Below are 20959 nucleotides of genomic sequence, written 5' to 3' on the forward strand. Positions count from 1 at the left end.
ATAGGGGAACAGTGGGGGTCCCCACACCACCCACCCTCCCTCACCCCACACACCCACACCCTGCTTTCACCCCCCCACATATACACACACCCACCAACATACCCTATACCTTCCCACACACTGCCACACCCCCTCACAAATCCCACACATATACCCCCACACCCCAACATATACACAACCACATCTACACCCCATCATACATACACACATACACACGCACAATATACAAGGCTAAGAATTTATTTTTGAGTTATTATGCGATCACTTCTATATACACAACGCAAACACAAATCATGAGAAAAACATTATTTTCAAATATGTTATGGTAAGTGTTTGACTTTTAGTGTATGATTTGTTTTTTTTCAAGTTCTAAGATAGCAAACCCCCCCTCCCAAAAGGAGTATTTCCATGGGGGAAGGGGAGAGACTTCTGGTGGCAAAGGCCAGGGGTTAGGGGTTGGAATTCCAATCCCAAAATGATGACGGGGGGGCGGAGGGGGAGGCAACTTTCAAGGGGCGGGGCTACTCATGCAGCCCTTGACAGCTCACCAAAACTCATTAAGCAGCCCTCCAGTCAAAATAATTCCCTACCCCTGAGCTAGGAGCTCCTTTTAAGTTATTGTGCTCACTCTGCAGCCTATTGGCTATATCAGAGGCAGCCCACAGCAGCTTAAAGTTCCTTTACTTATGAAGGCTGCTGGCTTTCCCTTCCAAACTCAGCACACCCTTGTCAATCTATTCTGAGCTCTAAGCCCTTGTAGTTAGACTTGTAAGGTGCATGCATAGGCTGCCCTGTTGTGTCCTTGTTGGAGAATTCTCCCTTAGGTGACTAAAGGCCTTTTCTAATTTGTACTTGCCACTGCAGCATGTAGATTCATAAATAAAGGCAGAATCCCTCCAGGAGTATGTCATTATGTAGGTATATTAATATATATGAAGAGTTGAAAATTTCCAATCATAATTCAAAGGTCTCCTGGTTTAATTTTTAACTGTGACATTATCTCTTAATTTAAACAGCCAAAAAGTTAGTATGATCAAGGTTATCAATAACATTCAGTTGCTGAAGCAAATTAAGGTCAAGTGACCAAGGTTACTACATTAATAATTCAACCTGTCCTCAAACAAGGAGAGAAATGAATAACCTTTTTTTGCTATGAAACACAGTAAATACCTTTGCAATGCATTCAACCCTTCAACTGAAGGAATTGCCTCTCAACATGTGTTTCAGTCTAGACTGTTCTACATTATACTTTACAGAATTTATACTTTTCATTCCTTTAAGATTCAATTAAAGAACATAATACAGAGTTTAGTACCATATGCACTTCACACCAAAAAGAGAAGCATGTCCATCAGGGAAATATGATTAGTTTACTTAAAGGGTACAGTTTTGCATTTCTAAGGCATGAAAAATGCCCCTTAACTTTAACAGGAGTTTTGTCTGGCTTGGATATATACAAGATTGGGATTTTTTTTTACCATGAGAAAGTCTATTCAATTGAAATTTTTTTTTTTTCCCCAGATACTTCTCTCTCTCTCAGCTTCTTTTGGCCATTTTCTTTTTTTGTGATTGCAAAGTTCAAGATTACTGTTCTTGACATGATTTCTTGTCCTTTTTTTGATATGTGTAAAACCCACACAAGCAATACAGGAAGTTGTCTATGTATAAATAAATATCAAACGCACAAAGTAAAAGAAAAAAATTAGTTTCCCCCACTTTAAACCCTTGAACCCTTTAATGGTTGCTTTCTTAGGAGTTCCTTGTAATGAGAATTGGTTCAAAACCCCACTAACTAATTGGACCAAAGTGTCCATTTTATACTGACATTCCCTTTAATTTTCATAAGAATTGAGTAGCCAGGTTGTACCCTTTATAAAACTACTGGAAAGGAAGAATAATTCCTGTGGGTCTTGTTTTGTAACTTGTCACCAAAATTTCATGCCAAATGAGCACTGGGAGGTGTGGCCTGGATATATACAGCAGCTCCCCAAGGAAATGACTTATTCTTTCCTTGGCTGATACACTGAGGATACAGAGAAACTCCATGACCTTGGAGAGATTGGCTGAGTAACCAGTAGATCCATTGCTCCCCATCAGTGCCCACTGGTCCATTTGCAGTGGGGTTTGTTCCCCTTTCCCCATAGAAAGAGAAAGGAATATGCAGCTCAAATGTGACATTTCACTGCAAGCTGCTGCAGAAGAAAGTAGCTTGTGGAAGGTAACACAAACTGATCTGGATGCATAGAATATTTGGGGTAATATGTAAAATTACGGACAAAATAAATAAAGGTATTTTTAAAAATGAATGTTTCCCTAAATCTTAAGCTCAAATAACTAAGAATTAGGTTTTATCTTCATGAGAAAGAGGCATCAGTTTAACTTAGCTCTTTTAATAAAAGACAATTTAGTTTAACCAGAGAAAATCCCCCTGTGATGACTCATATTTTGCTACAGCCGGGATCAATAATACATACCCACTTTGACATCTTCATATAACCACCAAGCATTTAATTGCTTCATAGTGTTTTTATCTACATTTACTATTTACATGGAACTTCAAGTAATGTGCGATATATTCAGCATATGTCACATGAAACAATTTTACAACTAGCAGAACATGGTGCTCTTCTCTTTATTGTGTTCATCCTGCAAAAAAATTACCCTCAACCACATTAACTCCACGTCATTGTCAATTCCAATCCATTCAAAATAGCTGTATGATAATATATACCCTGATATTTTCAATGTAAAAGGCTAATGTTTATGTAAACAAAAGGAATTGAGGGATCTGAACAAATGAAAATGAGTTATGGGAAGTTTTGGTAGGGCTTATACCTATTCTATGTGCATGAAAGTGAGTTACTCCAAGCTAAATTAAACATTCCAAATGCTAGCAAGCATTTTAAGGAGCTTTGATCTTTTTAAGTGTTACTGTTGGTTACTATTTGAAGGAACAGAGCAAATTATCATTCAAACAGGAATATGGGTGGTCCAAAAATGAGTGGTCCAAAAATGAGTAGTCCAAAAATTATCCAAATAGGATCCATGAATGCATCATGAATACATTCTGTTATCAGTTCATCAGTATAAATGCAGACTTAACTTCAGTGAAAGTTACTTTAGATTTACACTTACATAAACGATGTCAGAATTTGGAAGAGGTGAGAATCTGGTCCTTTGATGAGAGTATCAGTTTATTTTACTACTTGCAAACATTATGCTTTTGGAAAGTTGGATTGGCTCTTTTAGTGTGTTCTTATATATATTTGATAACATTGCTTTTCCTTTGAGTTGTGGACTTCTAGTTGCTGTTTTGTGGTGGCATCCGTGTGTAAGAGAAGATACATATGCCATTTTTAGGGGCCCCTCCAATTATTATGAAGCTTATTATTTAATACTTGAATTGTGGTAGCACCTCAGTTTTAAATGCACTGTGCTTGTAGTTTATAAACCTAGTGTGTGATCTATCCTACCTACCCTGCAGCAGATTTCCTTAGAGATAATTTTGAAGTGTTTTTTTTTCTCATGCCACCCTTAGATTGTTCCCAATCCCATGTTTTTTTCCTGTTACCTTATGTCTATACTGAGCATAGATTAAAATGCTCCAAGTTATAGTCTTCTTCTATACAAATACTGTAACAGATACCACAGTACATACAAATGCAACTTAATCATGTTTCTATTTGTTTTACTTATGTCTGAGTTCACACTGCTTTGCTCATTGCAACAATGCACTTTCTATCCTAGGTGCACTTTATTGATATGTGTCCGTGTCCCAGGTGAATCTCAGACTTGCAACAGTTTTGTCATTAATGTATTTCAGAGTAGCCAGTAACACTGCCCAGTACATGTGGATCCAAACAACTGTCCTTAAAGTTTGCTGGGCCTATCTCTGTGAACATACTCAGGATTCTACAGTTTTACCCATGATTTGACAGTGCAAAGATTCTCATTGATGAACAATATGTGTAATTCCTCTAGAGCATTGTTATCTGGTAGTATTTTGTCCAGAGTTCATATATTTCAGATTATGTTCAGGTGAATGTTTAAACCAAATTCTGAAGTTTAATGAGAGTGTTCAAAATTTCCTAGGAATAGGAGAAGTATGAGCTGTAATTTGTAGGTCAGATTTTCAAAAATAAACTATTTGCAATGAATAAACAATGACCTAATTGTGACAACAGACTAGTAATATTTTATGATTACAATTTAAGGAAATTATTTTTTTAAGCTTGGCTATTTGGTTGTTGGAATTCTGTAGAAGAAAAGGGAGATGCTTGACAGAAAGGTGACTTTGGAACAGACTGAAGCTATGACAGGTGAGCTCTATCATTAAGGCTTATTAGTTACTTTTGTCTCCTGTCTGACTCTTTCTTTCTTTTTCATCTTCTGGCTGAAAAGGAATAGTCATAGAGCAAAAAAAAAAAAGCTATGAGAAGGTATATCTACATGTGCATTAACACGCTTTAGTTAATGCACATAAACTCTAGTACCTTGTGACAGGAGGCTGTCCTGGCACCCGTCACAATATCGGCCCACGCACCTGTCTAGGGCAGTCCACCCACCTAATTTGTCTGCCATGTCTTTGTTCTAAATGAATGAATGTCTTTGTTTTTGTAGGTGGGAGGCTGCCCATCTAATGCCCTGATGCCAAGGGCATGATACACAGCTCCAACTTCCCTTTACCAATCTCTCATGCCTCACAGATGGTTTCATAATGACTTCTGAATCTCCAGGCCCCATTGCTGGGCTGCACTCAGCCACAGGCCTGAACATGGCCTCAGGTGTCCTTAGACATGCCTGGGCCACTTGCCCTCTCACTGGGGCCTCTACTCCCACACACACTCTGGGCTCCTTACTTCACATTAGGCTTCTAGCCCCTCACACGTTGCCCCCTCACAGGAGTAACTACTCTGGCCCCTCACTGGAGCTTCTGGGCTTTATGCCCCTTGGGCCTTGGGTGTCTGTCGATGTGCCTGGACCCCACTCTTGGCCTACGGCTCACTCAGGCCTCAGGTGTCTGTTGACATGCCTAGACCCCTAACTCAGCCTACCGCGCACTCAGGCCTCAGGTGTCTGTCAATGTACCTAGACCACACTCTTCTTCAGGCCTCCCACTAGGCCTCACTGTTATCAGGCATTGGGTCTTGGGCCCTCCTGGCCCCTGTGTTGCCGCCCAAGCCTGGTACTTTTCTCTCATGGTGTGCTCCCCTAGGCTTTCCCCTCCACAGGATCACCCACAAGGCAGTGGGGACTGAGGTTTTCCAGTGCTCCATACTTGCCTTTCACTAGGGACGCACTGATGTGGCATTTCCTGGAGACTGCCCTGCCACAGGCAGACCTACCACACCATCCAACCCCAATTCAGCAGGGTGTAGTTTTAAGCCATTCCTCAGGACTGCTGCAGGCCTACCTGCCCTGGTCTTTTGTTCCCTCACTGGATATTCTTCCTTCTGAGCTGATCATTCCTAGGAACTCTGTTTATGTCTCCACCTCATAACCATACTCCCATCCTGGCCCCAACTCTCTCAAACCCCCTTAGAGGATTCTTCCCATCAGGAAGCTGGGCTTCAGCCTCTGTCATATCAATGTGCTGGCCAGCTTACCGCCCATCTTCTCTTAGCAGTGATGTCCCCACCCCCTCACAAGGGGAACTTCAACCTCTTTTAGGCTCTGGCCCTGCCCCTAGGCCAGTCAAGGTACAAGTAGCTCTCCGCAACCCTAGCCTGCCCCTTGCAGTGGGCCTACTTGCCTTTTAGCTTGTTAGCCCTGGCCCCCTTGCATGGACCAGTCGAGATTCCATGGGATCAGTCTAGCAGCAACTGACCTTCTTATTCAGGCGGCAGGCTTTAGTTTAAGCACCCCCACTGCCATTTTAATCATTGGGATGCTGATACAGGAGGCATGGCTGCATTTTAATTAGAGTGGCACAGAGAACCACTGTTATTAACGTGCCACCCCAACACCCCAGAGCACATGTAAAAGTGCCCAAACTTTTTAAGTGATGCTTAATGCGCACTAGCCTATGTTAATGCATATTAATTAAACAGTCCTTTTTTCAGTGACACTTTAATAAGCATGAAAGTAGGCTAGTGTGCATTAAAGCACACGTGCAGACATCCCCAGAATGGCTAGGGATGGAAGTTGCATATAAAGCGGTATTAATGATCAGAAACTGGTTCAAATCTGTAATGCAACAGAAGTTCAGGGCACATAAACCACTTTCAAAATGTCTGAAATTGGTTTAACATAAACCTAAATGAATATAGTATCAGACTTAACTGATGTAGGTAGGTTAAATCAGTTTACTGAACTTCTGTCCTAGATCCCCTCCAGTTTCAAATTAACTTACAATTCCCCATTATCCCAGTATGCTTTGCACCTCCCCTGCAAAACCTCCTTCCCTCTCTCCCCACTCCACAGGGTGGGCCAGCTAGCTTTTACCCCAACTGTCTACTCCAGCCAAGCAGGGCGGTATGCTCTTAGCACTCCCCCCACCTCTAGCCTAGGCCACTGCAGGTATGTGGTTGCATTTCTAGAATGAATAGTGAATGTCTCTTCACTTGCTTACTGGTTCAGTCTACTAGGCCTGTGCGAAGTGGCTAGTATTCGCTTCAGATTTAGCCAATTCGGGGGACAGTGATTCGATTCAGTGATTCAAATCACTGTCCTGATTTGATTCGGCCGAATCTGATTTGGAGATTCAGCTGCTGCTGAATCTCTGAATCAGCCAGGCCCATCCCCCGCCCACTCTCCCAGCCTGGCAATGGCTGCCCTGCTCACCCCAGCTCCCAGCTATTTGGGAAGAAAAAAGCCCCTACTCACTGGGTACTGCAGGGCAGGAGGTGATCCCTGCTGCCCCCCACTGCCCCATGCTGCATGGGGGTCTCTGCATGAGCCCCCAACCCCCCCCACTCCCTCAGCCCCTCCATGGGTGCCCTGCCTGGGCCAGCTCCAGTCCTTTAAAAAAAAAGAAAAAGAAAAACCCCCAGACTCACTGTTCTTGCCGACAAGGGTGAAACCCGCTGCCCCCCACTGCCTCGCACCACATGGGGAGGGGGCCCTGTATGAGCCCCTCAAACCCCTGAGGCCACTGCAGAAGCAGTGAGTCTTGGGGCTTTTCTCCATTTTTTTTCCTTAAAGGGCTGGAGCTGGCCCAGGCAGAGCACCCGTGTGGGGGCTGGGAGAGTGGGGGGCATTGTGGGGCTTGTGCAGAGTCCCCCATGCAGCGTGGAGCAGAGGGGGGCAGCAGGGATCACCCCCCCACCTGGCAATCCCCGGTGAGCACTGGGGCTTTTCTTTAAAGGGCTGGGAGCTGGGGTGGGGGAGGGAGCTGGAGGAGCAGGCGGGGTAGGGGGAGCTAGCAGGGGTCCCCCCTGGTCCCCTGCCCACTCCCCTGCCCCTAGTACTTATCAGCTCAGAGTGGCTGTGTCTCCCTGCTGGAGCCACCAGGGACTGCCCGAATCTTTACGAAGATTCGGAGAGCTTTGAATCGATTTGGACATTTTAATTGGTCCCCTGATTCAATTCAAATTCAGAGATTCACCCATTGAATTGGGTCGAATCTCCTCTGAATTGAATCACCACCAGAAGCTTCACACAGCCTTACAATCTATGCAGCTTAGATTAACCCATGAAGATTGAATTGATTCAGCCTCAGGCTTTTTGGCTGTCTGTACTTAACCAATTAGTTCAGTGAAAATACTGAAAATTTTCTTTTTCAGAAGGACTTGCATTCTTGATTTTCCCAGATCATTTTTGTAAATGGAAATATCACAAATCTGAATTATCACAGTTTATTAGATTGAAGTCAGCATGTTGGACTGCTTTTCTTACTAGTCGTGTCAGCTTGAAACTAGAATCCTGAGTATTAAGGCAGCATGTTTCCAGTTCATAGCAAACTGTGAGAGTGGGCTGTTTCTCACCAGCACTGCTGCCAAATAAAAGTAAAAGAAGGCTGAATCAAAGCAAGTCCTGCTGATCTTGAACTGACACAAACTGCTGGAAAGCACTGAACAGCCTTGCTGAGCAAAGCATGTAGCTGGTATCATAGTCTTTTGTTCTGGTTGATGCTAAATTCATTCTGCGAAGACTGGCAAAATGCAACTAAGGAAAAAGAATAGTATAACAAGAAGCTATAGGTGATTAATTCTAGTAGCACTGCAAAGATTCTATATTTATAGATAAAATGAGTAGTCACTGTTGCATGCATAACATACATTAAGTATGAAATATTCTGTAGGTCTATTTCTTCCTCAGGGTATGAATCACTTTATATTTAATATTAGAAAATTACTCACTTGAATCAAAACTTAAGACTATTCACATATGATAGTTTCATGCATCAGACTTCTACTACCCTTCAATATTTTGGCAATCACTGTTTGTCAAAATGAAAAAAATGGAAATGTATTAATCATATTTTGAAAGTTCCAAGAAAGCTAAGAGAGTCTTTGATTTTGTACAGTCTCTTTTGGAGCAAATAGCCAATATTTGGATGATATTGGCCAGGGACATATATTACACGTAAACTGGTTTAAGTGATCAGAAACTGGTTCAAACCTGTACACAGAACAGACATTCAGTGCACATAAACCAGTTTGAAAATGGCCGAAACCAGTTTGAGATAAACCTGATTGAATGTAGTATCAGACTTGACTGATTCGGCTCAAACCGGTTTATGGATTGTCTGTCCCAGAGCCTTTGCAGTTTGCATTAAATCAGACACCCCCCCAGCATCCCAACATGCTCTCTGGGTAGGGCTCTCTGCTTCAGCCCAGCCAGGCTGGCCCTGCTCTTCTGCTCTGCATCCCGAGCAGGGACTGGCAGGGGCAGGGGTCTGGACAGAGAGGGGTTTAATTCCACCACCAGGGACCCAAGTCGAGTCTGCCCAGCACTCCCCCTCGCTACTGCAGATGGGAGGCACCATGGCCCCCAAGGCAGAGCAAGGCAGGGAACAGAGTTAGTTTTCCCTCTACTCCATTGGCAGCTGAGTGGCTCCCTGCCTGGAATAGGCCCCTGGCTGTCCCTTCCACCACAGGCTGGAGGGAAGTGAAATAACCCTGTCCCTGCCTCCACCCCTCAGGGGCCCTGAGTCTGAAAAGTTGAGGATGACAAATAAACTGACCAAAACAACCAATACTGAAAGGAAAAGTAATCCCAAACAGGGCACTTCTACATGTGCTAGTAAGATGATTAAATAAATTCTGGCGCAGTTTGTGCCAGAGTTTATTGCTTCCAGGTATGCCATTTGAACATGTGGCCCTGATTGCAGCGCATTGAGCTGGGGTGGAATAGCCCCAGCTGGCAGGGAGCCCAGGGGTTCAGCCTGCCAGCCCAGGGATGTTCTGGCCTGTCTCAATGTGTCGTGGAGGGGCTGGCTAGGGCATGAAAGTCCTTCAGTGCGGGGCAAGCCAGCAGACAGCCCCCACACTGAAGCACCCTCATGCCCCAGCCAGTTGCATCAGAGTCCACACATGTGGTGCTGTGGAGTAAAACTTCCACAGCAGGATAGTGCTTGTATTTACAGATACTAACGTGCTGCAGAGTTCATTAGTTTCCTCTGTCCTAATAGCACTGCACATGTAGATGCAAGATGTTTACTGCAGAGGTAATTAGGCAACTCAACAGTACACCTCTCATGTAGACACACCTACTGGTATTAAGTTTATGCTTTTTGCAATTAAGTCACTAATTCTAGCAGCCAATGAGAACCTGTGAGGCAAAACAATACTCAGAAACTCTCTTCACTGACTAGTTTTTCATCTTGCCAAATTGCAAAAAGATTAGATCTATCCCTGACCTGAAGAGTATTTCCGTAAGTCATCATGTCTATTTGTTCCTTCAGTCTTTATATCCATTCATTTGTCACTGTCTCCACACAGGCTTTCAGCCAAAATGGGATAGCTTTAATTACAATGACATCAACTCCTATTTGATAAGAACTATGCTAATACCAGCAGTTCATCTTACTTTATTCAGTGAAGAGCCACCTGGTGAGAATAGCAAACATGATCCATATTTGACTGAATGACATACAGGTGAAATGTTCTCTATTTTATTATCCCCTAAGATACCTGGTTCCTTAAATAGACTTATTTTGAATAATAATAGCAATTAACAATAGAAGAAATATTGAAATAGCTGGTCCTGTAAATTGCTTTTTCTATAAGCTCAATTTGTCAATAGACCCCAGCATGATATATATGTTTACATCTAAGTCACAAAATTCCAATTACTGAGTTGGTGAAAGCATGTATTTCTAAATGACCCAAATTCCAAGCAATAAGTAAAGGCTAGACACTTTGAGTATACATGTTTACCAGGGGAGACTGCTATCAGCTAAAATAATCACAATTAGGATCCTCAAAACTGCTCAATAAAGATAGAACTTTAAAAAGTATTTATTCTTAGGACCATGCTATATCACATTACATACACCTGATATACATAGTGTTCTCTATTACAAATCTGCATTCATCAGAGTTTTCATACTACAGCATTAGATAACTAAGCTATATAAGGTTAAAAGTCTGGAAAGTGTTAGGAAGTATTGGGAAATAAAATGAGATTTTCTATGGCTTTGATTTATTCATATGGTTACGGAAGCATAAATCAAATCCACTTTACCAAGTAATCCCATATGAAAAGAGTAAATAAAAAGGCCTATTTTGAAAGATTTTTTTCCCACAAAGTGACTCAGATAATTTATATTTAATTCAATGTATCAGCGGTTTATCAAATGATTTCTAGAAAGTGGATAAAAAGTACCTTGAATACCCATAAAAAAGACATGTGTGATTTATAAGTAGGGTGACCACATGTCCTGATTTCTCTGGGACAGTCCTGGATTTCATAGGTTATCCCAGTGTCCCAGCCTGTAGATAAAAATTCAAATAAATATCCCAGATTAGCGCTATCCTGCTTGCACGTGCCTGGCCTGGATCCTCCTATGTGCAGGCTGCTCTCACATGTAGTCCATGTTGCCCACCTCTAAGACTGGCCCTGCCTGACTGTATTGCACATGAGACAAGTTCACAGCCCAGTGGATTCAGAGCCAGGGAGCCACTGTGATTGCATGCAGCCCAGGTGAAGAAGGGGCTCCCTAGGGGGTGGGGCTGGGGTGGATTGGGACCCATGTTGGGGGGTGGCTCCAGGATTTAAGCTCTGCCATGGGACATCTCAGATGTCTGCCCTGCCCTGGGACTGTGGCCCTGGCCAGCGCACAGCCTAGCAGAGTCAAGACCAGGGAACCGTGCAAAACCCCTAGTGGGGACTTGGCTTCCTCTGTGGAGTGGGGGCAGGGAGGCTCAGACCCCTGCCCTGCCCTGGGACCATGGCTCTGTCCACCTCACAGCCCAGTGCAGTCAGGACCAGGGAGTCACATGGTCCCACCCTACTTCCCAGCTTCTGGGGATCCACGTTTGGGGTCATGGCTCCCGTCTCTGTCCTGGGACTGCAGGCCTGGCCAGCTCCATCCTGCTCAACTTGGCTCCCTCTGCTCTTGCCCTGCACCACTGCAGCTGAAATGGGTGTGGAACCCAGGCACCATTGTTTGGGTCCCCTCAGGCAGTGGGATTGCACTCGGGGGGGCACAAGAAGCTCTTGTTCTCTGTGTGGATATCCTCCCCCCATCTCACTGCTTTTCTGAGCTTAACCTGGAGGCTGGAAAAGGTGTTGTGCTACTGAAGTTGGGGCAGGGGCAGTGCAAGGCTGCTCCTGCTTTGCCTGCAGCAGTGCCACTTACTTGGGAGAGAGGGGGAGGGGGTGGGGAAGGGTAGTCTCTCAGATTTCCCATGTTCCCATATGGTCACTCTATTCATAAGCCCTAAAAGATTGAATTCTGAAAAGTTTAGGTTTGGAAGTCAGCCCTGAGGAAATAGTGCATTGCAGATAGAGGAAAACTGAGTTTGCCATCATTCCTCCCTTCTTTCACCATTCTCTCCCCCTGTCAACAAACCATGTTGCCTAGTTCACTGATTCAACTATTGCATTCCTCCACTTCCATTCCTATCTTCACCATATGTTCTTGCTTTTTATCAAATCTTCAAAAATCACCCTTTTTACCCCTGTTGCCCAAGCACTAGCCCACTAGCCCAAAGTTGTATCAACTTACTGCAGCTTTTCTTTTTTTTTTTTGTGGGAGGGGGCGGGGGAGAATGGGGTGTCTATTCTCTGCTTCTCTCTCCTATTCATCCTAGCCAAATGCTTTGAGTCAAAACTAAGTGCAAGATAGTCTCTTTGATTTTCTTTCCTGTCTCAGTCTTTATATTGGATAGAATTTCTTAGAGGCTGCTTAAAATCCAAATGGATGGTCTGACAGCTTGGAAGTAATTGAATGCATTGTCTTCTGATTATGCGGAGCTGCAGCTCAGGAGGTGTCGGGATCCATTGTAATAGTTCTTTTCACATTAGGCTTCTACCACTTTGAAGTTACCATCTTTTACTACAGGCACCTTTTCCCCAAAAATCAACCCCTCCCCCCAGATGTGGGCTAACTCTCAAGTGGGAAAGCTGATTTTTCTGCCTGGAATAAAAGCACCCCACTCTGATTCCTGCTTCAAAACCAACTGCCCAGAAGCAGCAGTGGCATTTCAGTTGACTTAATGGCTCATTGTTCTTCACTCCATAGGTATTAACATTCATCTCTCCTTTTTTCAGCGACTTCATGTTTCATTAATCAAGGTAATCTTTCTTCTGGTAATGTTACTGCCTGCTAGCTACTCTTGGTCTCTCTTGTCCTACTTAACAGCCTTGTATACTTTTTAGCTGTGTCCTTGCTCTATGCATTTATACCTCCGGGAAAATAATTTTTCTTTATTCTGCCTTCCCAAAAAACAATGCATGTGTTTTATTCAGGGGCATGTTGCATACAAGAAAATACATGTAATCTCTGATCCTTTTCCATAATCTAATTAGCAGAATGGGAAAGGATCAGGTGAACCAACCTAGCCAACTTTCTTTTTGGTGCATGTTATTTAGTTTGGAGAACTGTATACCTTTATAGAACAGCACAAATGTGGGAGTCTAGTGTTGGGCTCCATGCTTCAAAAAGGATGTGGACAGATTCAAAAGAGTTCAGTGGAGAGCAATGAAAACAATTAGACAAGTGGGAGGCATGATTTATGGGGAAAGGCTGAAAGAGCTGGGGTTATTTAATCTGGAGGACAAAAGACTGAGGTGGGATTTGACAACAGCCTTCAAATACCTGAAAGTTTTTATAGAGAAGATAGAGATGGGCTTTTCTCTGTGGCCATAAGGGAAAGGACTAGAAGCAATGAACTCAAGCTGTACTGGAGGAAATTTAAGGTGGAACTTAGGAGGAACTGATTATGAGGATGGTCAAATATTGTAACAGGCTACCTGGAGAAGTTGTAGTATCTCCATTCCTAGAAATTTTCAAGAGTGAGGTAGACAGACACTTGGATGGGATGGTGTAAGGGACAATTATGACTTGAATAGGTGCCTGGATTAGATGATCTTCTGAGGTCCTTTCTAGCCCTATTTTCCTATGATTCCATATTATTAAAACATAATAATTCCTGATTACTTTGAGACTGCTGTGAGGGGGCCAGGATCCCGCGGGGCCCGGCCCGAGGGAAGAATCCTGGAAATCCGCCCCGTTTCCGGGCTAGGACCCGGAAACCCGGCGGGGAGCTTAACGGGTGCCGGAACCTGTACCGCGCCCGCGCGGGACCGGCACGGGAGGATAAAAAGGAGACACTTACCCGCAGAGGGGGAGGGAGGCTGCACCCGGAGCCCACTCCAGGAGCGGCGGAGCCACGTGCGGTGAGGCCGGGAGACACGCGGCAGGAGCCGGCGGCAGCGGAGCCAGGAGCCGCGGACCCGCGGACGGTGAGTCAGGGAGCGGCGGAGCCGGGAACCTCGCGGCGGGGGCCGGCGGCGGCGCGGCCGATACCGGCGGAGCCGGGAGCATCGCGGCGGAGGCCGGCAGCGGAGCAGCTGGCGGACGCGGAGTCGGGAGCTCCGCAGCAGAGGCTGACCGCAGAGCAGCCGGCGGAGGCGGAGCCGGGAGCCGCGCGGCAAGAGGCAGCGGCGGCGTCCCGGAGGGCGGCGAAGCCCCACACGACCCCAGACGGACCAGTGGCACAGGAGACTGCGGAGGCAGCAGCGGCAGGAGGCCGCGAGGACCGGAAGGTAACGCGGACCCCGGGGGCAACCGGGAAGGGGGCCACCGACGGGGGAACCCTTCTGCAGAGACTTCGGGACACGTGGTCGCGCAGGACGACCCGTGGGCGGGGAAGACCGGCCGAAGAAACCCCGCTTGGCGGGAGACATACGTACGGGGGTTGGGATAACCCCAGACCTTAGGAGCCCGCGGCGCCAGGGGGCACTAGGTGCCGCGGGAACACCGGTGAGGGTCCGGCCGGGGAAGGCCCCCCCCCTTTCCCACCGGGCTGGGACTCTACCAGGGGAGCCCCTCACGGAGGCTCAACCCGGAGGACCGGGCGAGGGTGTAGGGGAGGAGGAGCCCTCAGGACCCCTGGACTTTGGAGGTACCGTACCCCACGTGGACCGCCAGCTTCCCGGCACGGGTGAACCCCATATTTTCCATCAAGTCGTGGCAGGCGAGAGCGGTGAAGCGGGACGGTCCACTAAGTACCCCTCCTCTCCAGGGGACATCCGGGGTTTGGGGTCCCACGGTACGTGGTACACCCCCAGCCCTCACAACTGCCATAAGCAAATTTTCCAAGCTCATACATTTTCTGTAGTATTTTAGGCATGATGATAGGGTAATTTTGAAATCAACTTTTAAATGTTCTTAGGAAGATAGGAAAGTTATCCTATCTTCTTAGAAATACATCCTAGTTATCCTAGAGATATATCCTAGGAAGATGCATTTCTCAGATTTCTTTAGTACTGATCTAAATATAACCAGCTGCTTTGACAGAGTTGCAATTCTGCTGTCTCATGCTAAAGATGGTTATATTTTGGAACTGGTGGAAAAAAAATTGAGGTGTATTTGGAAAATCAATGAGGAGGAAAGTAAACAGCAAGACAACAATACAAGTAAATAAAATATACGCTTTTAAGGAAATTCTTCTTATCAGCACAGAGGCAGAAAAGGACCTTGGGAGTCATTACTGATTCCAAGATGAACGTGGGCTACCAGTGTGAGGATGTGGTCAGTAGGGCTAACTGCACCTTGTCATGCATCCACAGATGCATCATGAGCAGTCCATCATGAGGTGATCCTCCCCCTCTATGCAACATTGGTTAGGCCGCAGTTCGAGTACTGCATCCAGTTCTGGATGCTGCAGTTCAGGAGGGATGTGGATAGCATCAAGAGGGTCTGGAGGAGGGCCACTCGCATGATCAGGGGGCAGCAGGGTAGGTTCTACGAGGAGAGGTTACAGGACCTGAACCTATTTATTCAGCCTCTAGAAGAGAAGGCTGAGAGGGGATCTGGTGGCCATCTATAAACTTACCAAGGGGGACCAGCGGGGAATGGGAGAGTCCCTGTTCCCCCAAGCACTACCAGGAGTAACAAGGAATAACGGTCATAAGTTGACCGAGGGTAGATTCAGGCTGGACATCAGGAAGCGCTACTTCACAGTCAGGGTGGCTAGGATCTAGAACAAACTTCCAAGGGAAGTGGTGCTTTCTCATACTCTGGGGGTCTTCAAAAGGAGGCTAGATAATCACCTTGCCGGGGTCGTTTGACCCCAGCGTTCTTTCCTGCCCATGGCAGGGGGTCGGATTTGACGATCTGCTCAGGTCCCTTCTGATCCTACTAACTATGAATCTATAAATACTGAAGATGTAGTAGCTATACAAAAGGAAAAATTGTGGGCAATATCCAAGATAGTGGAGTATGTTAGAGATGTATATAGCATAAGCTTTTGTGATCTGGAGCTCACTTCACCAGATGCTGTGAAAGGACATCACAGAGTATTGTACAGAATAGAGAAAGTGACTGTGATTTCTCCATTCTATAGACTGCTTCTGTGCACATCTTTTCACAGCATGTGATGCATTGTTTCTTTCCAACTCTAAAATGAAGTGTCAGCTTTCTTCCAGCTAGTTTGAATTTATTCTCCATGCTTAATGTTGGTTATTACAGAATCCTGGAATGTCCTTTTAATTCAATCTTCTCTCCAAGAGGAAGAAATTCTCATCCCTTCAAAGCCCAGTACTTGTGAACAGCGCTTTCTATTTTATTTAGCAAGAAAAAAATTCCACATCAAAAGAATAGAGATACAACAAGCATAAAGATCTTCAACAAGTATAAATTAGCATAATTCTACTGAAGTCAATCATGAGACATGGCCCATTTTATTAAATAAGTCTCAGTGGTTCAGGCCAGAAGTTGGGGAGTGCTAGAGCATGGGAGGGAAGTTTGGGAGAGAAGCTATCTGAGGCTTTTCCACTCCTCCCTGCTCTGAGTTTGATGGAAGGAGTTAAACCTCAACCCTGGTCCACACCGACCCCAGCTGGGATCTGCCTGGAAAGAGGAGCAGTACCCACCAGGGTTTTCCCCACTTTCCACGCAAGTGAAGAGCAGGATGAGAAGCAGGGTTGTGATCAGACCCTGACCTGGTGCTGGCATGCTGAGATGGAGGAGGAAGAAAGGGGGTTTAAACCCCCTCCCTGGCTCACACCAGGCCACAGCCAGGGTCTGCCAAGTGCGGAGCAGCCCCTCCCAGGCTTTTCCCTTGCCCCGCGCTCAAACAGAGAGTGGGGGAGACAGGGGCATGGCCAGGCCCAGCCTGAGGCTGGCACACTGAGACAGAGGGGAGGGAGGGGGATTTACACCCTGTCCAAGGCCCACACAAGACCCCAGCCAGGGTCTGTCTGGGAGAGGCAGAAGGAGAAGCTTCTCCCAGGCTTCTCCCCACTCTCTGCTCAAGCATAGAGTGGAGAAAAGCCTGGAGGGATTGCCAGGAGGGATTGCCTTCCCCTGGCCAGGCAGACCCCAGCTGGGGTCCAGTGTGGGCCAGGGAGGAGGTTTAAACCTCCCCATCCTCAGCGTGACAGCCTGGGCTGGGGCCTGGTCATGCTCCCCACTCTGCTCAAGTGGGGAGCAGGGGCAAGGCCTGGGAGGGGCTGTTTCTCCTCCACCAGGCAGAACCTAGCTGGGTCCTGGAGCTGGCTTTCCCTGCCCAAACAGAGTAGTGCTCTGGCTATGGAGTAGAGGGGTGGGGCCAGCCCTGCTTTCCTGGAGCAGACAGCACAGCCCATGGCTGCAAAGCATCCTGGGATCCTAGGAGACAGTGAGTTAACTTGAACAGGAAGGGGGTCTGGGACAGAAGTTCCATTAACTGGCATGACCCAAATCAGTTTAGTCTAATACTACATCCAACCAAGTTTATCTTAAACCAGTATTGGCCATTTTGAAAGTGGTTTAAGTACACTGAACTTCTGTTGTGTTACAGAATTGAACCTGCTTCTGATCACTTAAACTGATTTATTTGTAACTTCTGTCCCTAGCCTAAATCTTTATCCCTTTAGTCTTGATGTTGCACTAAAAATAGCTTAGAAATCAGGGGACTGTAGTACACTTTGACCCTTTCCACACATTCAGCTCTATTTTATCAGCTCCAAGTCTCCTCCTTTTAGAACCAATATTCACATATAGTCCACTCTTTTTTCTTCCTCTTTGCCAGCTCTCCCTCCATTGTACATGGATTCTTTCCTGGACTTAGTAACATAATTCTTGGTGCAAATTGTTCCCAGGCAGCAGGGGACCACAATGGCTGCCTGGCTTAGGCCTGAGCTCTGGGAGGTGGGGGAAGAACTGTCTCCAGCTCCAGAGCCCAGAGCTCCGTGCAGTTTGAGCCTGCCCCCAGAGTTGGGGACAGCTTTCCTTGCCCCACTGGAGCTAAGCCCTGTGCTCCATATGGCTCCAAGCAACCTCTGGATCCGGGGACAGCTCCTGACCCAGGCACATATGTACATGTGCACCCAGGCACGGTTTAATGTGCCTGAATTTACTGTGCAGTAAATTCAGGCACATTAATTGCATGTGTAGACACACCCATTCAGTGTCAGATTCATTTGCCCACCATTCTGAAACAGCAGTTCTAGCTCATACTTTAAAAGCCTGTTTTTAATGCTTTATGTATTAGGCATGATCCCAAAATATTGTTTCACTTAAAGTGACTGACTCAAATAATTGTCCCTAGTGGTTTTCCTGAACTTCAGCAAAATTGTTTAGCTGCTGTTATACAATGAAACCACACAGATCATCATCAATTAGTCTGTTTCTTTGTGCAGACAGGGTTTCATCGGTAATTCCACATGACTATTTGGCCCACTGGATTTCTAATTCATTTAGATAGGATCTGCTCTTATTGTTCTTTCCTTCTGTTTGGAGCCTCTTTGTCAAGCTGGTAAATCTTATAATCTTTTTGTGGTTTTCTTCTTCAATGCAATAGCATTCTCTTCTGTTTCTCCTTAAGGGAAAATGAGGAGGGATTTGATGAAAATTGTGTTTGAGTTTTAGGGAACTTTGTAACAGACATGCCTATATTTGTAACATGTATATTTCAAATGAGAGCAATTTTTTGTTGATGTTGGAAGCTCTGAACAAAGGTAGTCTGAAAGTTATTAAACACAAAGTATAATGTTAGCTATCTGATTAGTCCTGAAACCCATCTAATTTTATTAGTGGCATCTTGGAACTATTTAGAATTAATTTTATGAATAAAAATTAAAGTTATTCTTGATTTATATATTTTCCTGATCTCATTCTTCATCCAGGTGTACCAGTTCTATACTGCACCTCCTGAATATAAAAGACATATACCAATGTGTAGCACCTGAGATTATTTCGGTGACTACATAGATTCCAGGTCTTGGATGCTAAACATAAAAAATATACAACTTACAATTTAGCCAGGGTCTAAATGTACAATTTGGCCAGGGTAGGTCAGTCTCTGAGTGCTTTTGTGGCTTTACTGCTAGAGCCTATGTGTAATTCTGGAAAATGCTTTATATGTTGTAACAACAAAACTTACTCAAAGTGCTGGCAGTGGCCCTGCTGGACTGGTATACAGTCTGCCTGGTTAGAAATATTTGCAACTGGCAACATCCAAACTGATGTTCTTACCAGGCTCAACATGTGATCTCATGTCCACTGAAGTCAATAAAAGATTCCTTTTGGGCATTGGGAGAGGTCCATATTTCCTTAAGGAAGGAGGGTTTATTCAGTATGATAAACAGTAAACTGGCTCCAAACAGTATGATGGCTGAAAGTAGGAGATATTGGCAGGTGAATCCACAGTGATCCAGCCCTACATTGGATTAATTTGGAGAAGAAAAAAATAATCAACTTTATTTTGTTAATAATATGCTATTATATACAAACAACACCATTCAAGGGGACTGTTGTAGTATTTTGGACCCTTTTTTAGAATATTGCCCTTCTAATAAAGATCAATTTGTAGATTCAAAATGTTCAGAGCAGTAGGTATTTGCTAACTTGGCTGCTGTTATCTAATTTCTTGTACTTGAGGCTTTGATAAGAATGACCTGTGAGTGTCCTCACCATTTCATTGTGTAAGGGCCCTGCTACACATTCAGATCGAAGCTGGATAGAAACCAGTTGTAGAGTTTACACATTTTCAAGCACTAACTGTATTGCTGATTGGCTCTTTTTATAGCTGGATAGCAATTTTTACCACATGGTAATTAGTTTGCACTTGTGCCTGGTCTTAATTTATTGCCCAATTAACTAGTTAATTATGTAATATATGTAACGTGTAGCAGGAGCCTTATAAAGTTACACTTTCTATATTCCTTCCCTCTCTCTGCTCTTCCCTATCTCCTTCTATTGCTGAACTGAATAATTTATACAGGGATTAGGGATATCTCATGTGTGAGTACTTTTAAAAAATACCTGTCATTTAGTTTAGTCCAGGGGCGGGCAATTTTTTCAGGCGGAAGGCTGCTTACTGAGTTTTGGCAAGCCATCAAGGGCTGCATCACAGGCAGCCAGGGGCAGATAAATAATAATTTTCTAAATTTTTTAGGGGCCCCGCGGGCTGGATAGAATGGCCTGGTGGGCTGCATCCGGCCCTTGGACTACATTTTGCCCACCCCTGGTTTACTCCCATGCATTTCTATGGCAAAAGACTGGAAATTTAGGTGATATTGGCTCTGCAGTCCACTGACACTATGGGATTTCTTTTTCTGGTTCCAGCAAGCGCTGAAAAACTGATCAATATAATTTTGGACTAAACCCAAATCCACTTTTTAAAAAATTTTTATGACCTGAAAATTATAAAAGAGAAAAATGTTCACATTAAAGACCTTTAAAAGTCTTTAAGGTGAAAAGATGGAAATTTTAACTGAAAAATTTGTTTTAAACACTTGAAAGATTTCATTTTGAAAAATGTAAAAATTAAATGTTTAACTTCTAAATTTTGTTTTCAAAAGGAACCCAGAGATGATTTGTTCAAAAATGATGGTGCCACTGAATCTGTATTTTTTAAGCTGACAAGGTTTTGGCTGACAAATTTTACCCGGCTCTGGGTAGGGGCTGCAGCCAGTCAGCAAAGCTCCCTTCTAGGGAGGATGTTAGGGTAAAGGTTCTTCCCTGCCTGGGTGATACCTGCCTGGATATGTTCTCACATTCTGTTCCAGCGGAAGTGAATCAAGCCCCAAAATATTTCTCCTCACAAGCATCTTCCATGAGCCAAGGATAAGAGGTCTTTCAGGCAGGCATGGTTTCATAATACAAAGAGATGAAGTTTAAAGGGCAGAACCTCCACCCATTTCAAACTCAATGGAAATATTTTCTTTAACAGAAAATGGAAAGCCAAAATGTTGCAATGAAACACATGCCAATATATCTTTGTATAAACATACGTATATCTTTATAGCTGTGTTTCATGTGTCCAGGATATAGTGTTTATGTAGTAATGCATCATTCTACATTGACATGATTTTTTTTATAGAACATTTTGGCATTTGGCTTTTTATTATATAAATGTCT

General features: G+C 44.7%; 1 long non-coding RNA gene across 6 annotated transcripts in view; it reads right to left on the reverse strand.

Annotated features, from left to right (window-relative positions):
• LOC149870678 (uncharacterized) overlaps positions 1-20959 on the reverse strand; it is a 91074-nt gene that overhangs the window by 55881 nt on the left and 14234 nt on the right. For 4 of the 6 annotated variants that reach the window (XR_016440819.1, XR_016440820.1, XR_016440816.1 and 1 more), the window contains exon 2: positions 19073-19256. The exons of the other annotated variants lie outside the window; for them this stretch is intronic. This is a non-coding gene — a long non-coding RNA (uncharacterized LOC149870678). The remainder of the gene's footprint in view (positions 1-19072; positions 19257-20959) is intronic. 6 annotated transcript variants of the gene reach the window in all.

This window comes from Crocodylus siamensis, chromosome 2, assembly GCF_052110815.1.
Source record: "Crocodylus siamensis isolate JL-2025a chromosome 2, ASM5211081v1, whole genome shotgun sequence".
In the NCBI taxonomy this organism is placed as follows: domain Eukaryota; kingdom Metazoa; phylum Chordata; order Crocodylia; family Crocodylidae; genus Crocodylus; species Crocodylus siamensis.